At 39.2% G+C, this 21,503-nt stretch overlaps 1 protein-coding gene across 1 annotated transcript in view; it reads right to left on the bottom strand.

The window, feature by feature from the left end:
• The window catches only part of CTXND1 (cortexin domain containing 1), a 34,786-nt gene extending 13,810 nt beyond the window's left edge, over nt 1–20,976 (bottom strand). Inside the window, exon 1 of the mRNA XM_035335421.1 lies at nt 20,692–20,976. The gene's annotated coding sequence lies outside the window, so the exon portion shown is untranslated. The remainder of the gene's footprint in view (nt 1–20,691) is intronic.
• Between the last annotated feature and the right edge of the window lie 527 nt (nt 20,977–21,503).

Raw genomic sequence — 21,503 nt, 5'->3', positions numbered from 1 at the left:
AAGACATCTGTTGGCTTCTTGCTCAAGAAGACGGAGTGTGGGAAGAAGGGTAGAGAACCTGCTCATAAGCATTCTGATGCATGTAAAGTTACCAAGGTCAGTCATCCTGTACTGATATGCTCAGTAAATAATGGGACTCATATGTTAAAGCTGCCCAGGGCATCTTTCCTGGGTTGAATGAACATTGTAACTGCAAACCTTTCAAAAGCAGAGAGATGCACAGCACTAAGCTAGAAAATAGGACTTTATGGGCATGTTAAAATATAATCTGCACATCGTACCCTTCTTTGAATGACTCTTCCCTAGCAGAGAATAATGTTTGGCTTGCATTTACTTGACTGTGAGCACCCTTGAATTATATTAGTTCTGTAAACATTGGGCTGGTAGCGGGCAGGTTGATTTCTAGAGAAACTCTCTTTCTAATAAAATGCCTCATAAAAACTACATTGACTTCAGACAGATTGTGGGCAGGTAGAAACTTCTTATTGCTTCGCTTTAACTTAGTATTTTCAGACTTACCTGTGCTTGACAAACTGCATCTTTCTGTCAAGTGTCCCTCACCAGCAGGAATGTTAAGGGTAATTATTTTCTGAGGCATATGGCAGTGATCAGGCATTACTCACATGGACACCAGATCAGTGAGGTTTGAGGAAAGGAAGGCTCAATGTGATATTCAGCGTGACTAAAGCCCGTGTCTCCAAGATGCTTATCTAAAATCAGTGGGCCATAAAGGCTGACAGCCTACACTTGGCATTTCCCATATTAAGCAGCGATATGACAAGCACTATTTACAAAGCCTCCATAAAACCTAAGGCAGGTCTGAGAGCTAAGCAGTTTCAGTAAACACTGCTGAACTTTGTCTTTGAGGAAAGCCTTTCTGCCAGAAAGGATGCTCTAACTGGAACACTGCATTCCCAAAACAAATTCCCCTTGGTATCACCTCCCCTCACCTGCCAACTAATACAACTCCCTTTTCCTTGAACAGGAAGTCCAAGTGGAGTTTTGACTTTGCAAAAAGAAGTGCCAGTAATTATCTGAGAGTCAGTATGGCCAGTTCTACTGATACACAGTTTTTAGTAGGAAGTTTTGGCAAGCTACAGTAGCAACATAAAACCCTAAGGTAGGTAGCAACTTTGACAGCAAAGAATGGTGTTCAAACTGTCCCCTCAGCATCTACTGGAAGAATAGTTTGAAGTGACAGCTCTTCACAGTGGCCTCAAGTCCTGCTAGGCTGTTTTGTCCCAACTTACAACCTCTCTAAACCTAGGGAGTAGCTTACTGAATGCGACACTGTTTGGTTTTGTTTGTTTGTTTGTTTGTTTTTGTGACCTACTGCAGTGGATAGCAATTAAAGCATTTGCCAAGTTTCTAATGAATATAACCTTGAGGCTACATTAGCAATCTAATGGTGAAACGTAGCTGGCCTATCCATATCTCTCCATCAAATGAAAATACGAGTGCAACATTTAGGAACAAATATAAGAAATCTGGGATGTGCTTACTACATACCACTCTGGTACATGTATCAGCTGGCTTATCAGCAGGGAATCCCCTCATCTTTCTGCCTAAGGTCTTCTGATATCGCTAATTATATTAGGAAGCTCCTTGCATCAGTGTCATTTAGTTAGCTTTTGTTTGCTGTTTTGTCCTAAATTTAAGATGTGGCCTGTTGGTTGCTGAAACTATGTATGGAGACATTGCAATCGCTGAGGTGATTTCAAAGCATAACAACTTGCTCCTCCCTCAGATTTGCTTCTTCCAGTGAAAGTGTAATCATTTGCTATTTATTTATGTTTAGAAAAACTCCTTCACGGTACACTTCTACATTCACCCTTGTCGCTCTCCCCCCAGTCTGTTGGATAACACATAGTTTCAAAGATATGCTCTGCTATAGGAAGTGACTCTAAAAACTGGTTTCCTTCCCCCCCCCCCCCCTTTTTTTTTATTTAATGTTAATATATTTTCTTAAGCTTCAGAAGATTTTCTAGCCCTGTAAAGCTTAGCCTGTGAACTGGATCTAGGTTCTTTTCTACCTCGTGAATCACCACCCTGAGAATGAACTTGGAGCAGGCTGACAATTCAGGAGCCAGCAGCCATCCCCGCTCCCACCACACACCCTGGCCTTACAGACGGCAGTGCTGCACTGCTACGGGATACAAAAACCTTACTGAATCTGCTCAACAGTGAGCAGCTGGGACTTTGAATGCAGATGAGAAGTAGGCTTAATTCACTTGAGTATAAAGGGGTCAAAAGAGAATGAACGTTATTTTCCTGTCCATAATTGCATTTTAAATGCATAATAAGACTACAGTAACCATACACTAAAGGATCCAACTGTTCTTAATTGATTAAAATAGATTCTGAAAACAGTTTCTATTAAGGACTTAGCACAATGCTATAGCATGGAATCAGGATGGGTTTGCAGTTAACTGGCTCTCTTCGCCGGGTCAGGCAGTATGGAACAGAAGTAGTTTTTCACAAGTCAGACATTGTCACTCGGTACTGACAGTCACCTGCCTCTGCCCTGATAAACTCAGCCATGGGGCAACAGCAACATATCTAGGGCTTTTAGAATCAAAAACCCAACTCTTTCCCATGTGAGCAGAAGGAATATTTTCCAGTGCTTGTATAAAGTCAAGCTGCTAGAAAGAGGTACAGGGTAGAGGTCAGATGTGAGTGGAGAGTACTGTACCCTGCTGCTTTTTCCTTTTTATTTTCCCTCTACTACAATGTCAAATCTCTGGTATAACAGTCAGTGTTGTTTCTCCTCTGTCAGAAAGGTTAAAAAAAAAACTTCTCCCTTAATAGCCCAGGGCAGGTTTGGTAGTGACCACAAGGGTAATTACATTGGTAAACTTCAGGGGGGCTGGTGGAAAGGGAAGAATGACGGATAGTTTTAGATGGACAGGTGGAAAAATCATTTATACTGAGTCAGTATGAGAAAGGCCAGCTCCAACTGTATCGTGGTAAATATTCCATTGCAATACAGAAGCATGTAGACAGGAATTGAGATTTTACTCTGTGGGATCTTCAAACGTGGGACTCCAGCTGTTCTGATAAAAGCTTGGCTTATATGTTCATTTGTCAGATATGGCCAAAAAAATAAGTTAATATCTCACCTGTAAGATGAGACAGTAAAATCAAGACTGTTTTCTCTGCCTACGCATGGAAAATTCTAGGAAAAGTAGTTTTCTGTAGGGTCCTAGAATGTAAATATTATTTATCTTACATTTGTCTAGAATGAAGGCTTTTGTTCTCCAGCCAAAGAATGAGAAACATACTTCTGAAGTACCTTGAAGTTGGCTGCAGTACAGGTAGCTCAGTATTAATAAATGAAATATATATTATAATAATCTCTGCAATACCGCCTTGGTGTTTTATCCCATCACCTTTAAGCAGACTAAATAAAGCATTGCCTTAAATAATTTTCCATGAAGTAGCATGGCAACTGCTCCAGTTTACTGGCATTCATGCAGACAGCAGAATTCTGGCAAAATTTTAACGTACACATTTGAAAGGCAGCAACTCTAGGTTTTGTCTCTTAATTGCAGAGCATTAAATTATACAATCTGTCTAGCTCTAGGCTGTCCGTCTGAGCCATGTCTTCTGTTAACCTGTTGTCAAAATAAAATTGATTTGTAACTGAACAAAAGTCACAGCGATAGTTTAATTTTAGGTGGTTTTTCTGTAGTATTTGAAACATTTTTTTCATGTAAGGGCTTCAGTACATGCATAACAATAATATGCACTTACGGCAGCCCTGAGAAGTGAAGTGTAAGGCCAACATACCTAATTGCACTTAGGTTCTTAAATCCTAAACTCTCATTGACTTTATTTAGAATAGAGGTGCTTGGGCAGGATTTAGGAGCCAATCTATTCCCATGCCTTTGACTTTTAACCTAAGTCCAAATACTGTCAGACTTAAATGCATCCTCTAAGTATTAGCTAGTTTTACTGGATGACACCTAAACTAGTCTTTGTACTGGATCCAGTACTTCTCTTTCCAATCTCTACCTCCACTGTTGAATGGCAAAGCAGAAAATTGAAGCATTGCAGGAAATTTCCAACTTTAAAAATTAATACATTTATCTGAAGTCTTCTCTGGAATTCAAATTACTTCCTCATATCTCAAGAAACAGTAGCTATCTTTCCTGTAGGTCAGTGTGTACGCATTAATTTAAATCCATGTGACAAGGGATATCAGATTGAGCTGAAAATAAATAAATCATAAATTTATGCTGACAAGGCACTTTTGAAAAAAAAAAAAAGACTAGAAATGGATACTTAGTAACTTTATACATAGCCTTTGACATCACAAGTGCTTTAGAATAACATTCAAACAGCTGGTAAAATGGAAGGTTGTCATCCTGAGTTTTACATGGAAGGAAGGTCACACTAATTAATTAAGCAAATACAGAGAAAGCCTGACCTAGCAGTCATTAGAAACTAAAATCAATGGGAATTTGTCTTGCAGAACAAAAACATTACTGCTTACAAAACCATTAAAGAACTCTGGACTAAGACCAAATAGATAGAAATCTTTTAGGAATGCTTTTCTTCCTAACAAAGGAATTCTTCCTAACTCTTTTAAAGAGCATTTTATTTACAAATATTGGACTTTTCCATTTCGTAACTGAAGAGTAAATCCTACCCCATGCTTATTGAGACCGCAGCCTCACATAATCATTTAAGTAGTATTTGCCCCATAGAGCTATTTTTTCAATGCCTTATCTTATCATGTTTATAAAAGCAAAATTTTATGTATCAAAATGGGAACTTTGTAATAAGCCTGTGGCTAGAGTTCTAACAAGTAAATTCATGTTCCATTTTAAGTTTCTAACTGCAGTAACATTAATAAATGACAAAAACAGCCTTAGCTGTTAGGATCAGCCTACATTCTTGAATGGCAGATCTGTCATTGTCAGGACTCAGCAGACAGTACAAGCAGACCCCTGGGAATCATCCTTTAAAAACCTGGAGTTCCATAATCATATTTGGGAGGTATACAGTAAGTAGAAACAATAACAATGGACTTGCATAGTGATTGTTAGCCTTATTCTGCATCTCGGAGATGTTACTTCCAGTTTCAATCTTGTAGGATCTCAAGTAGGACCTTGCCTACAGTGCCTCTGAACTGCTTTCAAGAATGGTAGCAGTCATCTCCATGCTGCTTGAAGAGTATAGAATCTCTCTGTTACTGTTCATTGTATTGCATCCTGCTTTTAAATCAATGAGGGATCCTTCTCTTTTTATTTACCAGGACACAACATTAGTAACTGTTAGGTGTTTTGAGTGCTCCTCTTTAAGAAGAGAAACTATTTAGCTCTCAAATTCATTTGCTTATATGCTAAAATTTGTGAGACTATCCAGGGGAGATTTAGGTTGGAAATTAGGAGATGTTTCTTCTCAGAAAGAGCAGTCAGGCATTGGAATGGGTTGCCCAGGGAGGTGATGGTGTCACTGTTCCTGGGGATTTCCAAGGCAAGGTTGGACTTGGCGCTTAGGGACATGGTTTAGTTGGGTGACATTGGTGGTAGGGTGATGGTTGGACCACATGATCTTGAAGGTCTCTTCCAACCTTAATGATTCTATGATTCTAGTTTTAGATATAGTGTGCCAAATGCTGCACAGATAATACAATAACAGATACAGTCTAGGAGTGTTCCAGTGGAAGCACTGAATATTAACTGGAAGTAAAACATGGTAGTTCTTCGTGGCTTCCAGCACTGACGTGGCTTGGCTACAGAGAAATTCACCTCCCACAGCACTACGTGTTTTGGTATGTTTCCTATACATTCTGCTTCAGTAGTTCATTTTCTGTTATTTTGATTTTATGCTAGCACAAAACTATGGTAACACAGCATTATACAGACTTCATAACCTCAAGGAATTATTTGGGACACAGTGAACTAGGCATAATTCTGTTCTCATTTATCCCCATAAACAGCAAAGTCCATAAATCATCTTCCATATAGTTTGACATACAGTGGCAGTCAGGAAAATGTTATGCAGATCTCTCCATCTTGCAAATGTACGCTGTGGTGCCAGTTAATACAGCAATGCTAAGGCTCGCTTCCAGGCAGCAAGCAGGAAAGCCACAAGAATAAATACTCTTGACTCCTCTTTCCTTTCTTATATTTTTCTGTATACAAAATAAACAACAACAACAAAACAATGCCAGCACATATCACAAAGAGCATGTATCTATGGATTGACCTTTACTTTAGAAATGTCCTTTTCCACATCTCTCACACCCTGAACCTGGTGACTTTCATTAAATCCTGTTTTAAAATATGTTAAAACTGAGCTCCGTAGGACTAAATCCCTTCAGTTTTAAAAAGAAAGTTCCTCTTTATGGGTTCGATTTTGACCTCAGTGATTCTGCATTCTGCCTGGAAATGTTTACTGGTATATAAAGCATCTAAAAATGTAGTGTTCTGACCTCGTAAGGATTTGTGGTTACTTTGCACGCGTGTAGATGACAAGCTGAGAGTCAGCTGGCAAACAGGGGCTTTGATGGGCTCCAAGCTCTGTAGACAAACCCACAGACTGAAATTTTCATTGGTGGCCTCAAATTTCTTGCCTTACGCTCACCAGGTCAGTCTGTGCTATCTCCACAGAGAGACATATCTGCTCTGGTCCTTGGTCCTGTGCTTCAGCAGCACAAGCTTTTGCTCTCCTGCCACTGTGAGCTCTCCCATCTTATCTCATTTGCCATGCACAGTGCAACAAATTTCCTCCCCTTCCAACACTCAAACTTTAAACCGCAAATTATGATGTTTAGCTGTTAATAAGGCAAATGAGGTGAGAAGTGTTGTGTATTGTTGCGATGTGGATGTCATTCAGAAATGCTGATGCATATTAATGCATTTTGATGTCATTTAATGAATAATAGATGTATTTTTTTTATTGCTATGCCACTCAAGCAGGGAAAAAAACAGCAGCCTGCAAAGAAATATATCAGGAACCACTACTGGACAACCAAAAATTGATTATATATAACATATTTCCTCATGTTGTATAAAAATGCAGATGGTGTAGAAGAGGGGAGGGGAGCCAACAATTTTGTGTGGCCAAGTACACGGCCTGACCCCAGGGCTATTTCCAGTCCGATTTGCTGAGGGGCACCCTGGCTCCTTGTTGGTTTTGTGGGGCCTCTGGTAGGCCAGCCCCAGGCTTGTCTGCCACAGGGTGCCTGCACCCATAGCCCCCAGCTGCCCAGGAGCTTTTATCTGAGCACTAAAGCCTGGAGAGCCCTGAGGGAGCCTGAATTCCCCAGGGTCCTGTCCTATCAGCGGGTGGGTGGCCTGATGGCAGCCGCAGGCCACTCAGGCCTGCAAGGCAAAGTCCCACATCGCCATGAGGCATGGTGCCTGCAGGCAGGCCTGGCCTTGCTATGGCCTGCTAAGCCTGATTTAAAACCTCCTCTTTTAATTAGAAACTATTTCTTCTTCCTACTTTCTTGTAACCTGGTGGAAAAAAAAGTGCCTTTATTCCTTCACAAACTCATTTTCTAAACAGTAACCAGCAAGGATTGATGGACCAGTGATTTTCACAGCAGCCTCTCAGAGTCATAGTAGTTGTTATGCTGTATAAGCACATGCAGCATACTTGAGAATAATTGCAAGAAAGAACCCCAGATAATATTTTCTGTTCTGTGCTCACACTAGTCTCACATTTTTTAAATAATAGCTTCTCAGAAAGTTACTGAGAACTAAAAATCTAAAAAAAGAAATTTGTAGAATTATCTTTGTTATTTTGAAGACATGGTAGTTATTCAAACATGACGTAGCTTTCTCACTTGCCAAATTTGTTTTTACAAGAACTTTACTGGTTGTTTAATACCTTATGTGCCAATTTTTTCATGTGCTCATTGAATGATACATGATTCAAGTACAAATTTATATTAGGCAGAGTTGTATGGAAAAGAGAAAACATTAAAACAACCAGAAAAGACTATAAGAAATCAATTTTGCCCAGAAACTCTGTGCAGAAAGACTATTCTTTTTATTCAGTTCATGAAATCCTGGGGGAACTCATGAAGATAATCTTACAAAGAGGCCAAGTGGAAAAAAGAAGCAATAGTTATCCCATGTATCCTATGAGAAAAGCAAAAAAAAAAAAAAAAAAAAAAAAAAAAAAAGGAAGTACAGCTTTGACTATCCAAGCACACTACCCTCATTTTCCTCTGACAAAAGGTTGTAGTTAGAGATTTTTATTTAATGATAATACAGATATGGGAAAGGACATCCTGATCCTAATATCACAATGAAGAGAGCCTAATTTTGATTTCATTTATCCTAGTGAGTATTGGATCATATCTGGTTTTCCTCACCCTAACATTTTTGGCCTCATAATTTTATTCATTGTTTTAAAATTCTCTTTGATTTGGCTTTCAAGGCGGGAATATGCTTAATAGTAGTGACATGACATTGCACTGGGGAGAACTGGCACAGCCATCTGAAGCCTTGCTTGCAAATGCTCCTGCTTTCTGATCTCTCACAGAAGCATTTTGCAAAAATCCATTACTGTCAAGAGAAATGCATCAGTAATTGAGGAAAAACAAGAGTTTAGAGTAAAAAGATGTTTGCAAGTATCAAGTAAGGGGGAGATTAAATAATAGATCATGTGTATAAAAGATTGAAAATAAGTCTAATCACTCAAATTTTGAAGGAAGTTTTTTTTTTTTTTTTTTTTCCTCTGATGCTATTAGTCTATTTTATGGCTTAAACTGCTCTAAAAATGCTGACTTTCTCTATGTAGTAGAACCAGATATTTCAGGAAAGTGAAATTGGGCAATTGCATAATAAAATTAATGTCTGCTTGCAATCACATAACCTGTTGCTGTTCAAAGATCCTGTTCTCTCAGCAAACCTAGTGAATTTAGTAGAGCTCTTCGATAAACTTTCCTTTTCTGATCAGACTTATTATATTTTCCAGCCATTTGATGGGTGAGACACTGTGTTGTATCCCATGATAAAGAGGGGGAAAAGATAGGGATATGGGAGAGCAGAGTAGGTGCAGCTCTAGTTTGCTTTTTCAGAAGAATTCCTTCCAATGCAGCCTCTTCCTCTCTGAGGAACAGGTCACTTTGGTGGTGCAACCCTAGCTCCTGGCTGAGGCACCATCTCATGAAATTGGGTCAGGTTGAGTTTTGCTCTGCTAGTGTGAGACTCACTGTACCAAAGGGACAAGAAGTTTTCAACTCTGTTAAAATTTTCAGTACAAAATCTATCTACACTTGCAGATAGAGATAGGACAAGGGGGAAACTAAAAGAGGAGAGATTTAGGTTAGATGTTAGAAAGAAATTCTTTACTCTGAGGGTGGTGAGGCACTGGAACAGATTGTCCAGAAGTTGTGAATTGTTTCATTAATGAAAAAAGGCAAAATACCAAATGGTTTTAACCTTTTTGAAAAAGATTTTTTTTTTTTTTATCACAAGATTATTTTTAGATGCAAAGTCTGTTGTTTTCTTTTTTGTTTGTTTGTTTGTTAGTTTTTTTCAGAAAACAGATTTGAAATACTAATTGTAGTGGTTATTGTCTGTGATCTTTGCCCAGGGAAACAGTGATAGCAAAATCCTTTGAGAGGTTTCCAGTTCTCTGCCTCCAAGCTCATAACTCTGACTGAGACAGGAATTTTGGGGAAGTGATTATTTTTTTGGGATTCTATTTTGGTGCAGCTGGTAGTACAATAGGAGAAAGCTTTGAACTGAATATCAGTTGTGAGGGGAGAGAGAGAGAATGACGAATTCTGCACTTTGAGATGATCAAGCTGTTATGTTGCCTCATACTCTTCAGGGAATGATTCCATAACTGCCTTCCCTGGAGCAAAACTGCCCTGTACAATACACAGGACTGCATTGCCTAGTTTTTCATGAAGAATCATTGACTGAAATTCCCTGTAGCTGAAACAAATTTCCTGTAGTTATTCCTTCCTCTAATAGCTGTCCAGCTGCCTATGCTGAGAGGTGTGCTCATGGCAAGAACCTACTCCTTTCTGAGCATCTCCATGTGCCCAGAATATCCTGGTTGGTTAGTATTTCAGAGAAGCCAGTGCTGTTAGCTGCAGTTATGTCTGTCTGACTCAATACAGACATTCCCTAGTGTGGTAAATGGTGTCCCTATTTCTGAGGAGTTACCTAGAGCTACCTGTTGTGTGATTTCTCAGATTGGGTTTTGTGACACTATCTGCCTTGCACTCAAAAAGATGCTTTATGTTGATGCTGAGCCATTTGGAGGAATCCTGCTTCCCCTGAATCAGGGGCCCTCTCAGATCTTTGCCTTGGTCCTTCCTGGATGTGCTTAGACTCTCACTGCCATGCAGTCATGCAGTTATTCATGCAGTTGTGTGTTCACCACTGTTAAAGAACAAGGATCTCTTCAGAACAGACATGGCTGTTGAGCAAACTGGCATATTGGCAACTCAGTATAAACAGATGTAACTTGCAAGGGAACAGAGAAAGAAGACATAGTAGGAAATCGTGTTTTTTTTTTTTTTTTTTTTTTTTTTTTTTTTTTTTTTTTTTTTGTAAGGAATGAAGTAGTAGGTGAGGTAGTACCGATTTGCCGTTTTCTGTTGTTTTGCTTTGTTTGTGGGGTGGCTTGCTGTGCTGCATTCTGTTAGGTTTACTTACAGCTAACTTAAATTGTCAGTTAAGTGACCTCTCAATTGAGCCCTAGGTTTTAATGTAGGAGCATAAGGAGATTACAGGAATGAATTTTCAGGAGAAAAGCAAGCTGAAGACAGCCGTTCTGATCCCTACACAAATAAGGAAACAAGACTTTGTTTATACAGAGCATCCCATTCTTACCAAACCTAATAGATAAAATTTTGCTTAGAGTAGCAGTGTTATTTCCTCCTCTGCTATTAATTTTAAAAAGTGCTGTAGGCATTTATGTTTTGCAGATGCTTGCTTAAGCTGCAAATACATGTCCACAAGTAAATAAGAAAATGTTTAAGGCTGAAGTAACACTTTTCTTGCTGCGAGATGAAAAATCACTTGGAAAATTCTCCTGTGCTGCATCCAAAATATCAGCAAAGCATTTGTGTGTTTCATTGTCCCAAGGCAATGTTCTGAGCATGATGCCAACCACTGTTGATTTCTGTTTCCCAAAGATTCCTTTAAAAAGTTTCAGTTTGAATAACCTGAAGCAGGCATAATTATTCCTTCCCTACATTCCCATGCTAATTCTCTGACAACTATCCATATAAAAGCTTTATCTATGATTGGTGGGTAGTAGGGAGTGCAGAAAAGCAGGGGTTCATGGAAAATAATTTTTTTTTTTTTTCATGTGTGTGTTTTATGATGGTCCCTACTACTCAACTACCCACAGAGACCGTGGCCTAAGCTACAGAGATCATACACCTGGGGAAGGGGTCCTTCAAGACCACTCCAGGCTGAGTTGGTTTAGGGAGTTAGAAGATCTAGGATTGCCCCTTTCTGATGTGAAATGTCAATAAAATATGCACAAGCCTTGCCAAATCTTTCTCTGTCCCCTGCTTAGAAAGTGTTGACTCCACTCTCTCTATAGATGCCAAATTCATTTCTTTGAATTCTTGAGCTGGAGTCAGCTTCCAAATGGATCCTACAGCATTTTCCTGTAGTCTGCTTCCAGTTGGCCAAGGCTTTGAAGTGCACTAGAAAGACTTGTGTTTCCTGGACACAGGAAGATTAAAAGTTTCAGGCATAAGCTCTTCATTCACCTGAATGAGTAGCTTACAAAGCCGTGTTAGAGCTGTTTCTAGCGAACTTCATGTTGATATCTTTCAGCTATTACTATCCCATAACACACATCATGGCAATAACTGCAGGTATGGTAGGGAACTTTCTTTATACTCTAATACTTGTAATATAGTAGGGTTATGTTTTCAAGGCAGCCGGCAATGGAGGTAATGAATCTTTAGAAGTTACCTTCTGTCAGCTGAGACAAAGTAATGGACTGCCTGGGTGCTCTTAGTCCATATGAGAAAACCAAGTAAGTCTGAACCAGTAAATCAGACTTCGTAAAAAATAAATATATAAAGACTTTTTTAAAAGCTCAACCTAGGCTGACTGCACCTGCATTTCCTTTACAGAGCCTTGCAGAGCATATATAAGTGGTCTTGAGAGCAGTGTATTTGTACTCGCATTTTAGTTTTGAATCCATGGGACAGGATTGCTATAATAGTGGTGCTATCATGCACATTTATTGTACGTAAATGGGAAGACAATCCTTCCTATTTGGAAGCAATGCATAGGCTGATAGGTTTCAGCTACTACATATACAACAAGTCCAGATATTTGAAACAGAGGAAAATAGCACAGATGTTTTAAAAGCTGTGTTTTTATTAATCTGACTGTAAACAGCATGCAAATCTCAGAGAGAAGCTGGTGAGGGAAGAGCTGAGCCAGGCATTTTATGAGAAGGAAGACCGCTGATAGCATGGTTTAACCCTGTGCAGCAGTCCAGTCTCTTCACCTGCCAGGAACTATTCATTCCTGTCTATGCCTGATCCCTCACTTGGGACGGCCAAAACAGTTATGACGCCACACCCCAAACTGTGTGGATTAGGGTATGGATCTGGGATAAAGCAAACCGTATTTTGTCAGCTTAGTTTTAACCCAGATCTGTCCCCCAACCTAGTCACCAGCCCAGCTGTGACCATTTCATGCAGATACAGAGAAGCACCCGTTGCAAGGGTGGACTCTGGAGTAGGAGTGACTGCTATGTACATACCAAACTGTCCATGAAACCACAAGTCCTTCCCATGAGGCTGGAGAATGACAGGGGAGCATATTGCTTACAGGAATGAAAACACAATATATAAATAGCAGCAGAGGGAGGAAAAAGGGAGCCTTGCCAAAGAGGGAAAGCATAAGAGAATTACAATGTCAATGACTTTGTTTTCTGTAGATCTGACAAAAATTGACTGTGCTGTCTGCATCAGTGATCTCTCAGGTGCAAAGGACAAGAGGTAGCAAGAAGATCTGTGCCTGAAGTGATGAAGAAGGCTTTCTCCTCACCTGTGCTGCTGGGGCCTTTTAAAACAAGTATGGTGTTCAAGTGCTTTGATGAGATCTCAGCAACTTTAAGTAAGGGGAGCAATTTGCCCTCCTACAACTGGGAGATGAGGCTGTACAGGTGCAAAGTGTCTGTTCTGTGCTTGGTATGTTTATACTTCATTAGCCAAAAAATAAAAAATAAAAAGCCTAGCAGACAGTTCAGGTGTTTTCTAATGAACAAGTGACTATTTGATTAAATATCACCTGAAAACATAACATCACTTTTGGAGCAAGATCCTAGCTGCAGGGCAATTAAAAGGAAGTTCTTCTGTTGACCCAAGTTGCACCTCTTTGTTCAGTTCAGCCTCTGCTGAATTTAATCTCGCTTCCCTGACCTGTGGGCAGGGGTGGGAGCGGTGCCTGTAAGGTACTATTTCTCCAGTCCTACAGCAGCTCAAGGGAAAAAGCTCAGTGATGCCATGTCTGCAGCGAGGTGCTTAAAAAAGGGGGGGAATAGAAAAGCTTTGAGTGTTCTGTGTTTCATAAGAAACTTAATATATTCCTACCATACTGTGGATAAGAAAAATCATGTTGCTTGTGAGCTCCAGTGGTTCTCAAATCCTTCTTAGCAGTGCTTTTAAAGGGTGGGTGGTGGAAAGGACCAAGGATGAACCCTAAGGTTTACATTTTTGTTCGTGTGTGCACATACACACTTAGATGTAAAATGCCCCAGCTGTATGTTACTGATGTTTAACCTCTTGCTGTTACAGACAATGAAGTTTCTGCATGGGTTGTGCTTCCTAACAGCTAGGCAGTGTCCTTTTAAATTGGTCACAGCACCCCCTTAGCTGCTGTTGAAATGGTTAGCTGCTTTCATCAGGAGATGGGTATATCCAGGTGGGACCCATTCAGGTGGCACGTTGCTTTTTTTCTTACAGATTTGCTTTTTTTTTTTTTTTTTTCTTACAGATTAAAGATAATAAATGCCTTAGTACTAAATACTGTTTAAGGAAACCTTATGGAATGTCTGCTGCTTTCATTTTCTTTCCAGATCTTGATTTATTGCTTTTTTTGTGTGTGTGTGTGTTTTCTTTCAAAGATACTGCTTCATTTTTATGCACTTACTATTTCTTACCAAAATATCAGTTTTATGAAGATGATATGAAATAAATGCTAGGAAAAAAGACATATCCTGTTGTTGGCTTGCTCCAGCAGGCTACATTCTGAGAACCAAGGGTGTCTAAAGGGCAGCTGACATTGAGTCCCAGGCTGGGCAGTACTGATACAAAGCACTTTTGAGGCACAGTATTGCTTCATGAGAAAAGTTATTCCATTTACTTAAATTCCACTTGTAACCAAAGTTTTTGTGGTTGCATTATGTTTTCATTCCTCTTTTAATATATTATTTCCTTTGTTTCTCACAATTTAAATCAAGCCACTATTAGAAAACACCAGGGTGACACATAACTTCATTGTCTGTAACAACTGTTATAAATTTTTAATGCATGTGCAAGGACTTAGGCAAATAAAACCACTGATGAAAGGCTGGCTATTTACAAAGATAGGACTGCTCACAAAGGTGAGTATTTGCAAGGTCAGGATCTTTTTGTACTTTTTGTTGTTGTTGTTGTTGTTTTTTTAACTTTTTCTGTGCTACAAGCGGGATTTTGCAAATGTGAGTAGCTGTTGATTATTAAAATATTCTCAAGCTAACTTTATTAGAAGTCTGTTATGTTCTGATCCAAAGTCTCTGGGGGTCTCCTCATTGCTACCTGCTGATTTGGGAACAAGACCCAAAGTAGAAGAATAGTGGGGGAAAACTCCTTTACAGGAGCAATTATGGGTTCATTTTTTTTTTCCTACTTTTTTGAATGTGTTTATCAACCTGTTCCCGTTCTTCAAGCAACTCTTAAAAGAGATTGCTACTTATGTATGGCAGCAGGAAAATGTTATGAAGTGAGAGCAGGTGTTTTCTGAACAGGAGAATCTGCTTCTTCCCAGAAAATACCCATGGTGAATGTGAAGATGAAAACTGTAAATGCTGTAGTGGTGTGACAGTCTGAATGGTGAGAGAATATAATGCTAGCTGTCTTCAATGTGCTGATCAAATACAGCATGAGAGAGGAGTATGGAGAGGTCTGTTGGAATATGTTTGCAACTGAACAAGAGCTGCATCAGTATGTGTTATTGAATATTTCCTTTCTTGCTGCCTTTTGCTTACAACTTGCAAAGTGCAGTGATGATATAGTGAACTCAGTAGCAGAATATGATCGAGAAAGCAGTATTTTCTGGTGGTTTGCAGACACAGGCATTAGAAAATCATTTACTTTCTTTCCCTAGGAAACATTTCCACTGGCTGCAAAACACAAAGACAAAGTGTAAAATGGTAAGAATAAAAACAAAAGAAAATGTTTTGTGAATTTGTGTTGCTAAATGTAGAGGTTGCCTAACTTTAATCTTGCATGATTTTTATTTGAGGTGATGCTTTTGAAGCTCTTGTGATCTTCTTGTGTGAGAATCTCTCATGTGCTTGTAGATAAACCTTTTTGAAGTATGAATCCTAAAATATTCCAGAAAATGGAACACAAAAAGAATGCAATGTTTATTTTTTTTTTCAGAGTCTTTTTATTTTGGATTATCTAAGTTTCATGACTTTGAGTCTTTATTTGGACTTCTTATAATGGGAGATACTTTCCTGACAAGTTGTCAGCTTGGAATGATCTCCCTTCCCAACCCAGTTCCAGTTCTTCCTGAACTTCTCTGGAAATCTCATGGTAAATGGGTCACTTGGTACATGTGTATAAGCTCACCTTTGTTCTGACTCCGTGGCACCTCTCCATTATAGACACTTCCTTGTGTTATAGTCCTTGTGTTATGTTGATATCTCACATCGATATAACATGTTCTTTTCCCCAGTTTTCCCCGTTAAAAATAGTCATAAAATGACTTGAGCGCAGCAGCTGACAACAGGCTCCATTTTTAGAGTGGAGGTAAAGGAATCAATATGGCAAAACTAAGTATGACTTAGTGCCTCCAAAGAAGGTAGAAAAAATGATCAGTTATGATTTCTTAGTTGCTCTCCTAGTTGGATTATGCTCAGACTGAGGGCTGAATTTTAAACTAGGCTGATGAAAACTCAGAATAGTTCTGCAATGTATAGTGCGATATGGTTATCTGGTAAGACGTTGTAGATAGGTTGGTGATGTTGGCAGAGGCAACGGGAGCTTGAATATGAACACAGGAAAAAAAAATTAATATTGGATGGGTGACAAGAGCTTACTTCGGACCAGTTTATAATACTGGCTAAAGGTATAAGGCATCAAATTCTTCTGGAAATCATGAAATCCATCAGATGGGGCAGGAGCAGAAAGGGGAAGAAAGGCTTTTCCACCAGATAGTTTATATTTGCTTGAGCATGTGGTTCTTTATTGCCGTTGGCCCTGACTGAAAGTCTAAAGCATAACATTGAGAGAACCTGTGATTTATCATAAAATGAAATAATTTTTTTTGCTCTGTTTCTAGCAGAAGAAATGTGCGCATCTGTGTTTTCAGCAATCTTCTGTCTTGTTTCCTCATCTTTCCCTCTGAACAAAGTACTGACTGACACACTGGGAATATGATGTTCTTCCTGTCTAGGAATCTTTCCCTCGCTGACTGCTGTGGATTCAGAGTATCTGTGGATAGGACCCCCAGAGGCTTAGTCTTGCCAGGGCTAGGTGAAATAGTTTTGAAATTTAAATGCTAAAATAATGCTGGGAAAGTGTACTTATCTCTGTGGCTATTGTTCAAGCAAACCCTTGTTCAGTTGACATGCTCTTTCCTTTCTATTTATGTTCAAAAGGGATGAAAAGATCATTAAATATTCCATGAGCTAACTCCTAAAGATTCAAAACTGAGCATACAGCATTTAATTTTCCTCCAGATGTTTCTGAGCAAATCAGATGTCTGATTTGCAGTCTGTCACTGATCATCTGGTTTATTAGGATATGCACTTTCACAGCCTTGTTTTAAAGTTCATTCTGTTGAACTATCCTCCCGAATGACAGATGCCAGAAATCTTTCCTAAAGCTCTAGAGAATATGTACAAGAGGGGGAGGAATCATGGACCAGTTCTTCTGTATCTTCTGAAGGTCAAACTGCCTTCTAGGTACGCTTTGAAGGTACTTTGCAAAATGTAGAGTGTGATCTTTCTACTTTTGGATGTATTTCGGATGCATATCTGTTCCTTTTGAACAGCACTTGGAAGAGGCAGGTACATTATTTTTGCTCCTGTTTAAAACAACAGCTCAGGCAGCAGTATTTAGGAGGTACTTGATCTTAGTCCTTTAATCCTCCTTGAACACTACTGCACTGCTGCTTTATGCACAGGAGCTTCTGGGGACTTGTGTGGGTGTGGAATGTGCAGATAGTCACTGTGGCAAGGAAAGTATTCTGAATTGTAACTATTGCAGAGTATTAAACTACTGCCTTTGGTAAGAAGTGCTAGCAAGTAATACTTAGCATATTCATTTTGTTGTTGAAAATGGATTGTCTAAGCATACATCTGAAAATCCCAATTAAATTCAATCTTGATGCTCACAGCAGATAAGTATAACAAAGATTCTAAGTCATTTGCTTTCATACATATGAATAAAATAATTATTATGCAGCATATCTAAGTAGTTAGACACCATCAGAAAATCTACCCTTGAATAACATAAAGGGAAGAAAGTGTCCTTTCTTTTGTAGTCAGAAACAAAGTACTGACTGTATGTGGCACATTTTGGATTTCACTAGCTGTAAGATATTTTTCTTTATAAACATGACAGTTCTACTAAGCATGGTAGAAAAATTCACTGCTCTTGTTCAAATATCCTTAAGTTTTTCTCTTTGAGAATGTGCTGAATGTCGTATCTTGTAATTTAACATTGTCTGCACCATTGGTTCCTGTTGCAACTGACTCATTTTCCCTGTGCATTGAAATTAAGGAGCGTGTTCATCTGCCTATGGTATATTCTTCATTACAGCTTTGTACTGGAAGCTTTGTCTCTGATGCTTAGATGTCAAGATGGTGCAGTCATATTTCATACTGTAAAGCATTGCTGGTGTTTCTACAAGTGAAAAGTGGTAGCAATATAGTGACATGAATTCAAGTACTCTAAACATTAATTAAATTGGGTTGCAATTGATTACTGATAGTGTAAGTTAAAATTAGTAAACTTTTCTTTGTGTGTGTCTCTCTAAGGTTTCAGTGCAATAAAGTGAACTTGACTTATGAGGCAAGGCTCTTGCCAGGGTAACTTAAAAGGCAGGGATGAAGAAGTGAAAGCATTTGTTTACTAATATTCTAGATGGCTGAGATATTAAATTACATGCTTAATGTTTTCCCATTTTAATTTTGACATGAACAATAATATCTGGGAAATAACTGCAGGTTTCCAGTTCAGGGAACACATTTTGATTAGGGACTCAGAATTGCGTGAAGGCATAAAAACAGCTATAATCTTTCTTTTCCTCTTGTGATTATCATTATGAATCCAGTATCTTTCCAACATCGACTCCTATTTGCATTTCCTTTCCTCCTCATTTATATATTTTTTTCCTGGGAGAAAATCATTTGAAAACAGTGACTTGTTAAATTACCAGGATTAGTTTACCTGAAAATGTCTGATAATATCATCAAAACTGCATGTTCTGCATACATCCTGATTACAGGTAAAATCCTCTCTTTTTCCTTATGATAGATAATCAACACTTGGTTTATACATCTCATTCAGAACTACCTTATAATAAATCCTCATATCTTCCAAATTCCTTATTGGCTTAGCTAGATATCTGGTTGAAGAAGACAGAGGTAGATGACACGCTGATCATGGACCTGCTACTGGAAAAAGAGCACAGACCGTGGGTTAAGATCCCAAATCATGAGCAGCTCTAACACCTACCAAATGCTTGCACACAGAAAGGAAATGGGAGAAGTCAAGACAGGAGAGAAAGGGAAAAGGTGAGCAGATGAGAGTCAGATAAAATTCACCTCCCGTGTAGGTTTGTCCATCTTCAAAGTTGTACAAATAGTGAAGAATATTTATCACTTATTAATTGTTCATTATCTTAATGATTACAACTCAATAGCACCATAAGTCACAAGGGTTGTCTTAGGCAGAAAGGAGAAAATTCTCGATGGCGTTGTCGGGGGAAGTAGCAATTATCGGCACCTGTGTCCCTCTCCCTCAAGGAGTAAAGTCTTTAAGACATGCATGTTGCATATGAGTAGAAAGGTGGTAACTCAGAGCTGTAATTCCTGGGTATTTATTCCTCCGTGTCTTTAGCTGTGCCTAGGACTAAACATTACACATCTTTAGCAGCATCCCTGCAAAAACTCTTAGCAGAAACTGAGCTTCAGTTGTCTTATTTGTGAGAAGTATGCCTTCTGATAACGTGACACCCCAGATTTTGTGCAAAACTTAATTGACAAGGATATAACAAGAAGGAAACTTTTTCTTCAAAATGTGAGCACTGCCTGTATATCCCAGAACTTTACAGTAACTAAATGAGCTCCACCTTTTAGACAAAATCTGAGTTGCAGAACTAAAGACTGTTTTCATGAGTGCCCTTTTCAAGATATCGATGACTATTTAATATTGACATTTGACTTAACAGCAAAAAAGAATACCTAACTTTTGGGACTTGCATATACTGCCCCCTAAAATAATATAGAATGCTTTACCTCAAGGAGTTAAACGTGCCCAAAGCTGAAATGGCACTTATTCTCAAAATAGGCAGTTAGTCTAAACCAGAGTCTTGTAAGTCAGTGAAAAAGCTGTATTAAGAAACCAGAGGAACACAGCTTAATAATAGTCTCCAAATTAACAGAGTGAAAACTGCACAGTCAAATTTGATTTAAGTGCTGTATGTTTTCTTCCAAAGGCCTGCAATTATTTCCCAAACTCTTATTTTACAAACACTTTCAAGCTATGTAAAAACCTCTCTTCTAATAAACCAAACTTTAAATCATGCCTTCTCTTTACTATACGTTACAAATAGAAAGCTGTGCTACTGCAGGGTACAGAAACACAACGCTTGAATCTGAAGAAACCCACTGCTATGCTATGATAAAGTACTGCTTATAAACATCTACAAAAAAAAAAAAAAAAGCAACCGCAGTTTCAGGCTACACTGAAGTGTTTACCTCAAACTAGAAACTAGCTGTATCTGATGAAGTAAAATTACAGTATTATTTTCATCAAGGCACTCATTCACATAGTTGCAATCTCTGATTTTTCATTATTCAGTGACACAGTCCCTGTTAATCTAGCATAACAGTACAGAAAATAGTTTGCACCCAAGCACAGGAATCATGCTGTATAGTTAAAGAGCACAGAAACACACACTGACAATAAGTTATTAAGCAGCATCCCTATTTAAATGCTGTCAAACATGACTATAGAAAAAAGCCACAAACCTAGCAGTATTACTTTGGCACAGGACCATACAGCAAGCGCTCCCCTGCAATACACACACATGCACACAATGCAAAATTATTCTCTTAGTGTCACTGCACATCGGCTCGATTCCTTCACTCGATTTAGAAACAACAGCAACAAAAACCGTGCGGCTCTGACACTGGTCCCGGACCGGAGGTTGTCTTTCACACAGCAAAAGCTGCAAGGCTTCGGCTCCTTATTAACCTCAGGAACCAGTGCCTGCTGCAATATCAGTCACTTACTGCATTGCTTTTCAGCGGAGTGAAAGTGGCTGCTCTTCCCAGCCACACATGGCTCTGCCAGCCGGAGGGGTTCTCTATTCAGCGCGATTCAGCTCCACGGTCTCTGCGTGCGGAGGGTAATTGCCTCTGCTCCGTGCTGGGGTTTTCTGGCTGCAGTGACTGCTCACCCTATCCATTGCCTCTGGTGTATGCTAAGTAAGCAATCCCCTGGGTCTTCATAATGAAAAGATGAAGAGTCACAGCTCTCAAGAGCAGATAAGGTGTTCTGCCGAAAGCCACTGCTTCCAGGGCATTTTAAAGGCAAAGGGGCCGGGGATGCCTTCAGCTCGTGTTGTAGTTGGTTATAGTGCAAGTTCTTCTGTTTGGTAACTTGCAGTTGAATTTGCAGCTGAGCATTATTTTTATGCTTCAGAGAGATTTGAATTTCTGCTAATGCATTTTTCAATGTTGAGGAACGAACTCTTTCAGCCGAACTTAGTCTTCTATTTTTTAGAAGTAGAAGTGAAAAGGGGGCAGGGGGTGTCCCAGCTCTGAAATGGAGCTTACCGGTCATGCTTACGGAAAGGATACAGTCAGAAAGTAGCTCCCTAAAGCTTCATGGATTAACATTTCAGATTTATTGCACCCCAAGAATTGTTCTACTCATCCGTGTCAGTTGTGTGTAGGGTGTCTATCGGGGAAAATGTAGGGATTCGCCCTACAGCATGCTGATGTAGCAGCAATAGCAAACAGTAATAATAAAGAGGCAGAAAGAGGAAGAGCCACAGCAAGAAATTCCTCCTCAGAGATCCTACGGAAATGTATTTGGCTAT

This window comes from Oxyura jamaicensis, chromosome 10 (assembly GCF_011077185.1).
Source record: "Oxyura jamaicensis isolate SHBP4307 breed ruddy duck chromosome 10, BPBGC_Ojam_1.0, whole genome shotgun sequence".
NCBI lineage: Eukaryota > Metazoa > Chordata > Aves > Anseriformes > Anatidae > Oxyura > Oxyura jamaicensis.
Note: the sequence above shows the minus strand (reverse complement) of the source record. Positions and strands in the feature narration are given on the sequence as shown.